Source organism: Dioscorea cayenensis, chromosome 7 (assembly GCF_009730915.1).
Source record: "Dioscorea cayenensis subsp. rotundata cultivar TDr96_F1 chromosome 7, TDr96_F1_v2_PseudoChromosome.rev07_lg8_w22 25.fasta, whole genome shotgun sequence".
Taxonomy (NCBI): Eukaryota; Viridiplantae; Streptophyta; class Magnoliopsida; order Dioscoreales; family Dioscoreaceae; genus Dioscorea; species Dioscorea cayenensis.
Window position 1 is genome coordinate 4,215,412 of NC_052477.1, and position 14,272 is coordinate 4,229,683.

Sequence of the window (14,272 nt, forward strand, 5' to 3'; positions counted from 1 at the left end):
TGTATAAAAAGTCATATTTTTTCAATACAACTTTCCATCGAGAAGTAACTAAATAAAAGGATTTCACTTGGGGGATACCCAAAGCCTCCACATTGTATGCGAACATTTCCAATTGTTGTCCAAGTCCTTGCCTTGATTTAATTAGATGTGAATAAAGCATTTAGGCAATCTTAGCATTAGTACAAATATGACGCCATACCCAATGATTTTTGTTATATAGATCAATATGTATCTTAGACAATTTGCACCAATCTAATTGAGGTCCTAAGCATATATTCATGTCCACGGTCTAAAGAAACACCCATAGCAAAATATAACAAAGGTCCTCCAAAGAATAACCCATTTTAATATATGTTGGCTTGAGAGACAAAACTATGTCAAAACACCAAGGGTTCTTTCAAAATTATGTACTTTGAAGGTTACATCTATGTTGGAGAATAATTCAAAGTTGTTAGTCAATATCTTAGATTTTGTTGTAGTTGTTTGGATTTTCTGTTCTTTAGTTTCGATATTATGAATTTGATGTATTGTCTATATAAAGACATCTTGAATTATTATTTTTAGGGGTGAAGCCCACAATAAATTTATTCTTAAAAGACTCTATGTTTATTATTATTATTTAATTCTTTTTTTTTCAAAATTTCAACATGGTATCAGAGCTTTATAGATCTTAGAGGATCTGTGGATGATCAAAATGGTTAGTAGTAATACGGCAGCTCTGACCAGGGTGAAGAGAGGGATTGTTTGGAGAAGGGGAAACCTTAATGTTCAAACACAAAAGATTTGAACATCTACAAAATAAAAGATTATCAAAGAACGCGCAAATTTTGTAGAAGTGGATGAAGCATAAACTATATTTTGAATTAATTGGAGAAAAGTGCACCAAGAAGTTTTTTGAAGTATATGTTCTAATAATTGCAGGTTGGTGAGAAGTGCATTATATAGTGAATAGAAGTACTCTGTAATGTTTGAAGTTTGAAGTTCTATGAAATTTTGCAACTTTGAATTAAGGGAGTTTGTTGGAGAATAATTCAAAGTTGTTAGTCAGTATTTTAGATTTTTTTTATAATTGTTTGGATTTTTTGTTCTTTAGTTTAGATATTATGAATTTGATGTATTGTCTATTTAAAGACATGCTGAATTATTAGTTTTAGGGTAGAAGCCCACAATAAATTTATTCTTAAAAGACACCATGTTTATTATTATTATTTTGTTATTCTTCCTTTACTCAAAATTCCAACAATCTATTGCTTCAAAGGTTAGAAAGAATAATTTTAGTTATTTTACATCCATACATCAATTTAAAAATACCAACCTAAAGCTCGTCTTCTACGTTAACAATCAGAAAGACATTTTTGAACATTAAAATTGTTTTAGAGTATCTAAGGTTCTTGATGGCTAAAATGTCCTCAAACTTATTAAGTGTAGTAGTGCCCCAACCAATTGAATGAATGCCACAATGATTTCTACTCTTGCTCCAAAGGAAATTCTTGCCCAATTTAAAGACCTTGTCAAGCATAGAATCTAGGATAAAATATCAAGATAGATCATAGATTTACTTAAATTAGGGGTTTGACATGTGAGAACATTATAGATATTCAAGCATCCCATCTCCATCTACCATTGCAAGTAGGGAAATGAAGGCATAATGAAGGTAATAAGTGAGGAATACACAACAATACTCAAGGGCGGAGGGATAGGGGGGGCAAGGGGGGAGCCCGCCCCCCTTGTCGCCGGTGGACCCCCCTTCCCCCCTCTCTCCCTTTTACTTAGGGACGGAGGAAGAGGGGTGGCCGCCCCCCTCTTCCCGGACTCGCCTCTCTCCCGCTCTCTACAGAATTTATTTTTTTCTTAATCTCCCCCCTCTCTCTCTCGGTTTTTCTCTCGCTAAAGATTTTATTTTTTTTAACCTCTTCCTCTCTCTCTGTTTCTCTCTCTTCTCTCTCCATCTCTCTAGAGTTTTATTTTTATTTTTAAAAAATCAAATTTTATACAAATTAATCCTTATTATCTAAAACATAATAATTTTTTAAAATTATATTTACAAAAATTTATTCTTTAATCTATTACTTTATTTATATATGTTTTTTTTAAATATATGTTTTAGTTTTTGATTTTCACAAGTTAATTTATAGAATATATAAAATTATATTTTTAAGTAGAATTTTTTTAAAAAAATTATTATTTAATAACTAATTTTTATAATCTAAATTATAAATTAACTTATAAATAAATTTTAAAAAAATATAAAAAAATTAATTAATTGTGCACCGCCCCCCCTACTTTATAGTTTCTGGCTCCGCCATTGACAATACTCCAATGTCCTCAAAAGTCTATTGTTACCAATTGTTCTTAGGCTAGTTAATTTTTTTTAGATTTAATAATTGCACTATACTCAAATACCATAAAAGAAGAAAAAAAAAAATAGCTTTCTTCTATCCCTACGAGTGAGCCTATATTTTGCTTTACCTCATTGTTAGTACTTCATGCTACTTCAAGATGTTATTTCCCTCTTTTTGATTACTGATTAAGGGCTTGTTTGGATCAGCTTTTGGAAAACGCAGAAGTGCTTTTTTATAAGTTAAGCACTTCTGCGTTCAAAAAAAGTTGTTTGTATTGGCTTTTCTGTAAAAGCAGAAGCTGAAAAAAAAAATGAAAAACATCTTTTTTCATAAGCTAGTCATGAGCAGCTTTTGAAAAAAACTGTTTTTTAGCTTATTTTTACAGCTTTTGCTTTTACAGAAAAACTAATACAAACACAAAATATAAAAAAGTGCTTAACTTACTCTAGAAAAGCACATTTTCCAAAAGCACTTCTACTAAACTTAAAAAAGTACTTTTTTTGATAAGCCAACCCAAACAAGGCCTAAATCACAAAAATGGCAATCACATATCATCAATTTAGAAGAAAATATAGGAATACGATAAATATAATTATCCCCAATATATATATATATATATATATATATAAATAGATTCTAGGTAAGATTTTCTTTTTATTTGGTGTGTTTAACAGTAATAAAACCTCAACACTACATCAATTTTCTTGTTATACAACAATTGGCTTATACAAAATTGACCATAAAAAAAGGGTTTTCCAATAAAAATGAAACAAAAATATATCCTCACATAAGTCTTAGATAATAATAATGGCATGGCAAACTTCATGTTTGATACCTCCAAATGAACTAGAATAGAAAACTTAATAAGAATAAACTCTACATCAATAGTAAATACATAGATGTTAGAGTATAGATAGGATAAAAAACCAAGTAATAAATCATCAAAGAACAAAAAAGTCATAAAAAAAATCAAAACCGATGGTAGAGCATGATTTGTAAATAACTCAAACTACTAGCATTATAGAAAGAGCTAATTCATTATATGATCCAAATTTGCCAAAAACCTAATTTTTTTTTCAAATTTTATATAGAGGAGCAAAACACACACTATATTTAGTTTGAACATAAAGTTGGAACTCCTTTATTTGGTGCATTACTAAAATTCATTTTTTGTTTGGCCAACTACTTATTTGATAAAATAAGATAAATATTTGGCAAAACTCTACCACCGGGGATTTTCACAATAACCAGAAGCTTGCTTAGTTCTTTATCATTCCTCACTACTAGTTGTATTTGTCTCAGTTGTATCCTTTTCTTCTTTTTATATCTCACCTCATTTCCGGCTAATTCCAAAACCTACATTAGAAATCACATAAAAAACTATTGAAAAAGAAAGGATGAAGCAATAATTAGATAATAGGTTATACATATGAAACAAGGTATTTAAGGACGACAAAGAGATATATCGAACCTTTTGCACTGACATATTTGGAGTATATACCAACCTTTAGAAAACAAGCTATCCTACTAATAGATTTAGTGCCCTTATGCTTGCAACGACCATCCTTGGTTTCATCTACAAAACTCATGGCACTCTTAATTTGGATGAGAAAACACCAACACTAGAAAGAAAATTGGGAATTACAATAAATAATATTTTATGGCAAGTTTCCTTAAAATATATAGGCCATATTTAAATTCGCTTTTTCTCTATGAGACAGTATTTATATGGTTTTTTGAACGTGTTTGGATTAGATTATGGGAAGATGCGTGAACAATAAAAAAAATTGTAGCCTTCTTAGGAGGCTTCTAGAAAAGAAAAAAGTTTACTAGAGTTAAAAATAATATAAGTTAAAAAATCTACAGTGGTTTAATTTTTCAAACCAAAATACCGTTTGAATTTTTTAAATGTAATAAGTTTATATTATAACTAGTCCGTACATAATACCACTCGACTTACTAGAAAGAAACACTACTTTAGAAGCACCGAGAGAAATTAAAAAAAAAAACACACAACTTTAAGAAGCCAATTCTAGCATGCATAGAGAACCACCAAAAGTGTAGATATTTTTACTCGCAAACTATTCTCCTTGTCAAACACTGTGGTAGGTAATCTATTCAACAATGCATAATATTTTTTCAACTTTTACAAAATAATATATATATATATATATATATATATATATTGTAACTTTTTGGCTCATTTGGGTCTCTTTATTATTATTTTTTCTCTCTAAAAGCATTTTTCAATAAGTTAAGCATTTATGGACCAAAGTTATGTATTGGGATCCTAGTTAATAAAAAAAATGAAATCTTACAAAGTAAAATAAAATAAAATAAACAACTCCTTGCAAAATGCAAAATATCATTTGAAGGTGAGAAAGGATTGATGTTAATTGTGCATGGACTCAATTTTGAGCATCTACGCATGAAATCTATTATTCTCTTGATTTTATAAAAAGTAAGAGTTGACTTACATGAGTAACTTTTGGGAAAAATATTTAGCTCAAACTAAAAAGCATAAAATTTATATGAAGTCTGAATATCTCTATTTTCTCTCTTACAAGAAAAAAAAATTCTCTATATATATGGATCTTAGTTGCAACTTTCAATTATATTTAGAAAGTAATAGTTTGTGAGACAATCTTTTTGCCTCTATATATTGACTTGTTATTCATTTTTCTTTTTCTCAAAACAATGTAACCACCATTATAGCAATTAGTGTTTTTAATGAAAGTTGCATTCATGGATTATTCCTAATATGAAATATTTGGTTGATAATTCCCAAGGAGGAGTTATCTAATAATTAGCATGCATATATGATTTGTCAACACTAGGATAGTCTAGTGGTAAAACACTTTGGTTGTGAATGACAGATATAGGTTCAAAATCTCATGGTTGTAGTACTATAAAAATACTGTTCATTAGGATCCAGTACTATAGAGAGTTTTTTATTCACTATTTATTAGGTTTTAGTGTGGGGTCCCCTGGTAGAGGATTTACCCACACATGTTAGCCGGTCTTATATGGTAAAACCCTAGGAGATTGTTAAACTACCATAATCAGTGGACTTCAGCTCTTATCTATCCGTTTGACACCCTTAAGTGGGGGCGCTTGTCACCATTTGTCCAAAAACAAAATACTAATAAAAATAAAAACAAACGAGTAAATAAATACTCCCCCAATTATTTTTACTTATCCATTTTAACTAATTCACATGAATTAAAAAAAATTAATCTGTTAAAATTAGTTGGTAATCTAAATTTTATAAAAACTTGTATTAATTTTCCAAAATCATCCTTATTACTTCATTAAAGTTTCTTATTTCTCTATCTTACTATTCCCCAAAAATATTCTTTCCTTCATGGTTTATTAATTTGAATTAATTAATTATATATAAAAGAGAAAATTAGTCACACTCATTTGATGCAATTTAAATTTTATACCTTATAATTATACATTTTTAATTATGTGTCCAAATGATAAGTCGTAGTATAATAATTCATAATTAGCGTTCAATCTTATATTAATTAGTTAAGGAATAGAATGTGTCTATGTTTGTTATAAATTTATGGTGAAAATTGAATCTATACATCTTCATAATATACCTAGGTGACAAAAATATATTTTTCTATTGAAGCATATATGGGGGTAATTAAATTAATTGTTATTATTATGATTTATTAAGGCATATATATTTTTTCTATACATTTTTTCTTAGAAATATGCAAGAAGTGGCTCCCCATAGCAACCAAAGTATAGCCTAGTAATATCCTACCTTATTTGTGTTTGAGAGCTCTCAAGTTCAAAACCTCTTAAGCACGATGCAAAAAAACTAAAAATGTGCTTATCGCAAATTTGTCAAAAAAAGGAAAAAAAAAGTGGCTCCCCATTTAAGAAAAATCAAGTATTTGCACATGAGTGGAGTTAATATCTCAATACTTGTGCTCTCACCTTGAGTGGGTTTTGGGTTTCATTTTCGAATCTTCTCTAAAATGAATACTCTATATAAAGAACCCGGTATCAATAATCCAAGAAGTCATGACAGTAAATATTTTTTTTATATTTCATTATGTAATTATATGAACCTTATTTTAGTACTTAAACTCAAATAAAATGAGTAATATACAATTTTCAAATATGTTTATGGATGTTCTTTTTTATTAATGCTAATTTTCACATTTTACAGACATTTATTCAATAAATTCATCATCAAAGATTTGATCATAAAGAAACTCAAATAAATAAAAACTGGTCTCACAATATTTTTTTTGCAATGATACCTTTTCTATGAACTTAAGAACTAAAATTCAAAATGAGGTAGATAAACAAATATATAAATAAAATAAATTTTTTTTTATCAAGATGAGCGTCTAAATTGTTAAAAAAAGCATGGATGTGCACAAATCTCGGTAGAGTAAATGGAGGTGGGGCTCACACACGTGACGCTAGACGCACCTACATAAAACCACTATTCACACTTTTAAAAAGTTGCATTTATCGGTGATTCAAACTCTCACCCCTTGTCAAAATTTCTAATAAAAACTCAACTATTAACAAACTCCTTAATCATTGGTTAACATTTATCAATTTTGCAAAAGTCTTTGTAACATGATGAGCGTGGTTACATGAAGAAACTCACTTTTTACACACACACATATATATATATATATATATATATATATATATATATATATATATATATATATATATATATATATCGGTAAAAAGTCTAAAAATCTTATGTGAATCATAATGAGAATAAAAAAAATTGCAGATAATTGCAATGTAATTTGAATACGTATAGCAAGAGCTAAAATAAAAATTAAAAAGCCTATTTTAGAATTTCAATATAATGTATCCCGCTAGGTTTTTAATGTGATCTTAACTTATTAGTTAAAATATCTATTAAAAACTAAAACACCATTGGAAGAAAATCTTTTAGACTAAAAAATTTTGTACAATTGCTAAACCAAGTCACGTACAAAAACAAAGTAACAAAAGCTTATAAAAAAAATAAAATAAAATAACTAATGTATCAAATATGAGGAGTCGTACAGTCAAATTAGTGTTGTCATTCTTGAATCTAAACTAATTTTCCAAAACAAAAGTAAGAGAAAAGAAAAACCATAATAAATGAGGATATGAGGTACAACTATCTAGTATTTTAGTGTTGAAATTCCAATCAAAAGATATAGTATTTAAATGGCCATGACAATTAAATCTTTGAGAGTCATGAGTAAACCCAACTAAAAATATCATTAATTAGATAAATTTTCTTTGGAAATATATGTTACTTTTTTCCGTCTTTTTTATTTGTCATATTTTTAAAGTTTTTTTTTAGTTATTTTTAAATGTCTATTTAAAAAATTTGTCAAATATTAAATAATTTTTTTCCTAGATTTACCTATTATATTTAAAGTACTTTTATAACTTTCAATAAATTATGTTAACTGTGTTTTTTATTAAATCGGCTGATCAATCTTGTCTTGGAAGGCCCTAGTCATACCGGAAAAACTTCTTAGGCTAGGTTGTTAGTTCCACATAACTTTATTTGAGGCCATCTAGACTTTAATCCCCTCATATTCTGTAATGATGTCATGTACAACGTCGTCGATGACGTCGCCTCTCACTATCTCAAATTAAAACACTGGAAAGAATTAATCGGCGCTCAGCGGGATTGGCAATCAGATTGTAAGTATGGCGAACCGGTTCAAATTAAAGGGGGTATTCCATCCAATATTATTTGCAATCAAGGACATGATTTCAGCTATAAAGAATTCCTGGACAAGGAGGATAGTATTTCTCTACAGGAGTGGACCATACGCAATGCGCTCTTTGAATTAAAATTATGTTAAAGAAAAATAACACAATGCTTAATTTTTATTTAATAGTATTCACATAAGTGGAAAATTCAATTTAAATTTTTAATTATGATAAAGGAAATAACAATACTTAAAAATATAATTAAAGAATATAAACATTTTATTTTCTATGTTTTATTATTAATTTTAATAATAAATAATTGGCAAAATGGAATAATTAATTGAAATATTTAACTGTGATAATGGAAATAAAATAATATTTAAAATATTTTATTATTTAAAAATAGGTATTATTTTAGTTTAATATGTTATGTTATATATAATGTTATTTATTCCTATAAAGATTACAAAGGTCATTTTACTATATTTTCTTCTTTTATTTTTTCCATTCCCAATTAACTACCCTTTTATACCTTACCAATTAAACAGATCCTTCATTCATAATACTTCTCCACTCATTTTCATTACTCCTCACTCCTTTCCATTCCCAATCCAGGAACCAAACGACCACTAAGAAGTGAAGCCTATCACCCTACTGACTATCAAATACGAGATTGGTCTCCTTCTCTAATCTTTGATGGAATGACCCACTTCACACTAGAGTTTATGGAGAACTCATGGCCTTTTATGGGTTTTCGCATCGAGTAAAAATAATATGAACAAAAGTCGATGATGGTTGGTGAGCTTAGTAATAATAGACTTATGATCCGGTCCAAATTTTTATTTAAAAATAAACTTCTTTCATTAAGCCAGATCCAAAATTGTGTTGAATGACCAGGATCTATACATCACACTCTTCATTTTTTTCGCTACAAATTATATATATATATATGAGATGCCTATGCAAGAGCAGTTTAGCTATTGACTACCAGTGGACAATGATCTAGGTCTTTACACTAAAAGTGAAAAAATGTCATTTGCAATATATAAATTTGTGTATATAAAATATTGTAAATTTATGACACATATTACAACAATTTGCAACAAAAACTCAAAACCGTGAAGCAAATTGTCTCAAAATGATCATTCATGAGCATCTTAATCTACATTCTAATATTTTAGGACCACACACAAGACAAATGTTGCAAAGTGTTGCAAACTTGCAATCCATAATTTACATGCGGTTCAAAGAGTATCGATTATTTGGAATACTTTGTGACACATTTGCAATATGTTCGAGTAAATATCATAAATAGGGCATGCAATTTGGTTTGCGACATAAGTCACCACATATTATTTAAAATAATCTGTCTCAAAATGCATCGCAAAATTTTTTTTTTTTAAGGTTTTCTCTGATAATTTTATCTTATAAGTTCTAAAAAAACTGGAAAAACTTACTAATGGTAGATTAAATTAATCCAAAAAAACTAAAATTAATTATATCTTAAACAAATTCATAAATATTTTTAATAATAAGGATTAAAATAATTATCACATCCTAGAAAATTTTAAAATTTATGGTTACCATCCTTTTTCTGTTAAGATTATGGAAAATATTGGGAATATAAGATAAAAAATAAAATAATGCCAGGAAAGCAATTTTGAGATTTTCTAGGGGGTCATTGGAAAAACCTTCATTTAGTAACCAGGTTTGCTTCCGTGCTCTCCAGCAGCTAGTTTTTATTTCCTTCTTCGTTTGCATCCCTCCGTCAAACCCTAGAACAGCATCTCGATCTAATTCGATCCTTTTTCTCAGTTTTGGAGCTCTAATTCCATCGAAATCGCTCATGTGTCTGCTATAATTCCATAGATCAGGTAATTCTCTTTCCTCAGACCTTAATCTTTCTTTAAAATCTAGGATTTATTGCATGAAATCATTATTCTTCGCATGTTCTAGATCTTAATCTGTCGTTATGTATCTTAATCATGCCTTTCTGTGTTCTTATTGTTTTCCTTGGACTTGAATCTCTAATGGACCGTGAAAGCTCTCGACTTGTTGTCAGTCAGGCTAATCTGATTGTTAGATGCTTAAAGGTTTGAAATTCTGCTATAATAATCTGATGCTATATATATATATACATATATTTTTGTGATAAATGTTAGTGCCATTGATTCTAGTTTTTCCTTTCTCTTTGCAGAGACCATATCTGTGATCACAAATGATGGACGCAATATAGTGGTGAGAAGCATCTTTTTTATGTATTACATTGTCCAATTCTCTTAATTTTGTAGGTAAATGTTTGTAACTGATGAATTCTGTAATCTCTTTTTTTCTTTTGTACTTCCATGCTGTTCCCCATTTCTTCATTTTTTTCTTTGTTTGTTCACAATTTTAGGTTAATGCTCTAGAATGTGGCTTTTATTATTTATGATGATTCAATTCTCATTTTCTTATTGAATAGTTGTTTGGCTTATTCAAATTTACTTGAACAGTATTAATGATTTTTCTCCAATTTTTTTGTGATATGATTTGTGTTTGCCATAGGGAGTTTTAAAAGGCTTTGATCAAGCTACAAACATCATATCGGATGAATCTCATGGGAGGGTTTACTCCACAAAGGTACATTTAGAGTATTAACTTGTGTATATGATTTATTAGAGCCTTTGCTACATGCAACTCCTTTTCTTTTGTCATCACTGGCTTGTCCTGTTTTTGTATAATAATTTATCCTACATCAGAACCTTTATCTCAATGAATTTCTGGTCTCTAGTTCTTGCCATAAATTTTGGACCACTAGTTATATGCGACTAGTTTGACTTTTAGTTGTATACATAGCTAAAAGTTATGTGTGTGTGTTATATATATGCAGAGGCTTGTGTAAATGTGTGATATGATCCCTCTGTTAGTTTTCTTGTTAGTGGCTGAAAACCTTGTCTGTTTGACCACATTATTGGTTAAACTGTTGGATATTTTCTAATGTTATATTTTGATTTATGAGTGGAATTTTTCCATTTTAGAAAAAATATGGAAATATTTTTAGACTAAGAATTGAAGTTTGAGCATTTGAAAGTGTTGAACTATTTCTTAATATAGGTAATTAAGATTTCTAAGGAGAAATAATTTCATAAGTTCTCTAATATGTTTTCAATGATTGTTCCATCATATGACACCCTTCTCAAATTTTATGATCTATGTTATATACCAAAAGTACCTCAGGCCTAATAGCATTGTCTTACAAAGGAAATTATTTGCCATTTGCTCTTGTATCGGGATTCAACTTTTGATCTCCTTTTATCTTTTTATGCTTTGTATAATGTGGTATAATTGTAATATTTGAACATGGTTTTAAGCTTCCCATGGTTACTTTATCATCACTGTTATTATTTTTGTAAGTTTCTCATTTTTTTAATATATACATCTAAATTTTTTCTGACAGCTAACTATATTTATTTTGATCCTCTGCTTTCCTGTTTTGAAGTAAAGTAGAAATTCCTTGTCTGGGCGTACTTTGTTTTTGTTATATATACTTGCTTGCATTTTTTGAAGTTGTGATTTATTGTGTAGATGATCTAGTGCCATCTTTTAGCATCAAAGAAGTGAAGATAAGCATTGGACCAATGTGTTCATAATAATAAATAATAATGTTAAACAAAAGAATTTTTTCTATTTGCCTGTAAAGTAATTTTTCTGACATGGATTTACTGGGTTAATCCAATTTTCTGTCACCTTTTATTGTTTTACATTATATCTAATTGGGCGTCTCTTCTTTTATTTTTGGCAGTGAATCTGCTAGAATACAGCTTGCATTTGTTACTTTCAAGGAGTGACAGAGAGCTGATACAACGATTCTTCTCAGTGAGTTCTTTTACATAATACAGAAATTTTCTCTATTGAAATTTGGATCTTTTTTTTTGTAGAGTTTGAGATTGTGAGTGTAGGTGTGTCTCGCTGTTTCTATATCATTAGTGAATGAACTTCTTTTTTCCCTTGTCAACTTTATTTATGTTTGTATGTTCTCCCAATTTTACAAACGCATTTGAAAATTCCATGAAAATGTGTCTTTATTTAATTTTACAAAAATAGAAACAACATAATGAGTCTTGTGTTTTGCCTCAAGAAGCACATCTCTTGCTTGACCAAGTTGCTCAAATTAGAGCATTGGACATTCCATCATAGACAAACACAAGCTCTTTCAATGGATTGTCATATCATAAACTACATGTACATTGTGAATAATAGTTTTTCCAAAAAGAGAGCTTTGGTGGGGAAGTCATCTCTTGTCGGCTTTGATCTTGCATAGGCATAGGTAGCTTCTTTGATGTAGAGACTTCCTAGTTTGACTTGAACCTGCCTTCGGCGTGCTAGTTGGTGATGGTTGTTGGCATTTATAGAACCCCAAACTATCTCTGTCTACTCGTGCAAATATGTGTGGTTTTGTTGTAAGCTTAAGCCATCCTTACTTTGTAGACTTCTGAATCTTTTCATTGAGTATGTCTTATTAAAAGCCTCTGCAAAAGATTAAAATTACACATGAATCATACTTGAAATATTATTACAAGATTAAAATTGTAAAGAACAAGAAGAAAAATGAAAACAAAAAATTGCTTATCTTCTTGCCTCTTTGTCCTAATTGCTAATATGGGACATGCTATGTTTTCAAACATGCTATTCTCTATTCTCTGGTTAGTTTGGGAAGGTTAAGGAAATTTAAAATTTGTTAAAGTATGATATCCATTAAATAATGTGAGCAAGTTCCTCAATCTTCAATACATTATTAAAAATAAATGTTTTTATGACTAACAAATAAAAAGCATTACATAATCTCTAGAACAAAAAAAGTTTAAAGAGGAGAGGCTATGAACATATTTTAATGCTCCTATACCAAAGAAGTAATTTCAGAGCACATTTACTAATGACATTCAAATTACCCCTGAAACCATAGTAATCCTTTTTGTTGGAAAGAAAACTAATGGCAAACTATAATTTAGTAACTCTTTGCTTTTGTTGATAAAATTGAAAAACTAATTCATTATTTTTATTGTGTAGCTTCACACGTAGATCTTTTCTAGAGTTTTGTAATTTTGAGAAATATTTGCTCATATCTTGGGTTGAACCAAAGTACATTGTTTTTTTTTTCTTTTTTTGAAAAAACTTTCACAATGGGAATGTGCTTTAATTTTTAATGGCGCCAAGTATCACTATTTGGTCATCAGATCCTATTCAACTATCCCAACCAACATTATCTCTGTTATAAAATTTCTACTTTTAATTCTTTATCATGGATTTATGTAATTAGGTAACTGATGCAAAACTTGCAAACACAATCAAAATTTAGTTACTAAAAAGACTCTTGTATTGAATAAATGAATAGATGTGCAAACATAATAGAAAATGAGGTTGTATATACATACATATATTGCGTAGAAAGAATAAAGTATAAATGCTTACTCTTCATGCTCTAGTAGCTTCAACTTCAAAAAGGAGCCACATATGGCAAGGCATACGCATCAATCTCAGTTACATAGCCAGCTCGAGGTTGGAAAGAAGCCACAGTAGTATTTTCACAAACTGATGATTCTACACCAGCCTTGTTAGTTTTAACCTCCTTATCATCACCTTTCCTTTGCCTAGAGCCAAACAACCAATCGTCTTGAGTGTCATCTGATAATTCAACCTGGATTGGTGGAGGATTCCAATTTACAACCACATCTGTGTACAACTGTTGAATATGTGGCAGAAAAAATGTCAAAAATAAATAACGAAATAATAAAATTAGTTATTTTATAATTTTGGTTCAAAGAGTCTGCTTAGCACCTTATCTATTCTTGCTGCCTCTCTTTTCTTCTCTATCTGTAGTTTCCTTTTGTATTCAGAGCTTGCCTTCTCCCTTTTCTTCTTTATCTGCTGTTTCTTTTTGCATTTAGAGCTTGTCTTCTCTGCCCAATAGAAAGAAATTCAATTAAAATTTTATCTCATCGCTTCTACTATCGCTAAATTAACATTGTCTTTGTCGTCTATACATTGCTTTCAACCAGAAACAACAAATTTTGAATTTAAAAAAAAAAAAGAAGCAAACAGCATAATGATGTTTTTTTTTTAATATAACATTTTGTATACAAGAAGATGGTTAAATGCGTGCATCCATTGTATTATAAGATTCCTCTGTTTAGTTACCAACAGAAAAGTTCTTTGAGACATGAAAATTCAGACCCATAAGTGGCAAC

At 29.3% G+C, this 14,272-nt stretch overlaps 1 long non-coding RNA gene across 4 annotated transcripts; it reads left to right on the plus strand.

Annotated features, from left to right (window-relative positions):
- The first annotated feature begins 9,770 nt into the window (after nucleotides 1-9,770).
- LOC120264443 lies at nucleotides 9,771-12,042 on the plus strand. 4 transcript variants are annotated; one of them, XR_005537434.1, is made up of 5 exons: nucleotides 9,771-9,922; nucleotides 10,093-10,141; nucleotides 10,246-10,286; nucleotides 10,593-10,667; nucleotides 11,830-12,042. It is a non-coding gene; the product is annotated as an uncharacterized LOC120264443 (long non-coding RNA). The 4 variants fall into 4 exon arrangements; XR_005537435.1 differs by having other exon boundaries at nucleotides 10,111-10,141; XR_005537436.1 differs by having other exon boundaries at nucleotides 10,115-10,141.
- The last annotated feature ends 2,230 nt before the right edge of the window (nucleotides 12,043-14,272 follow it).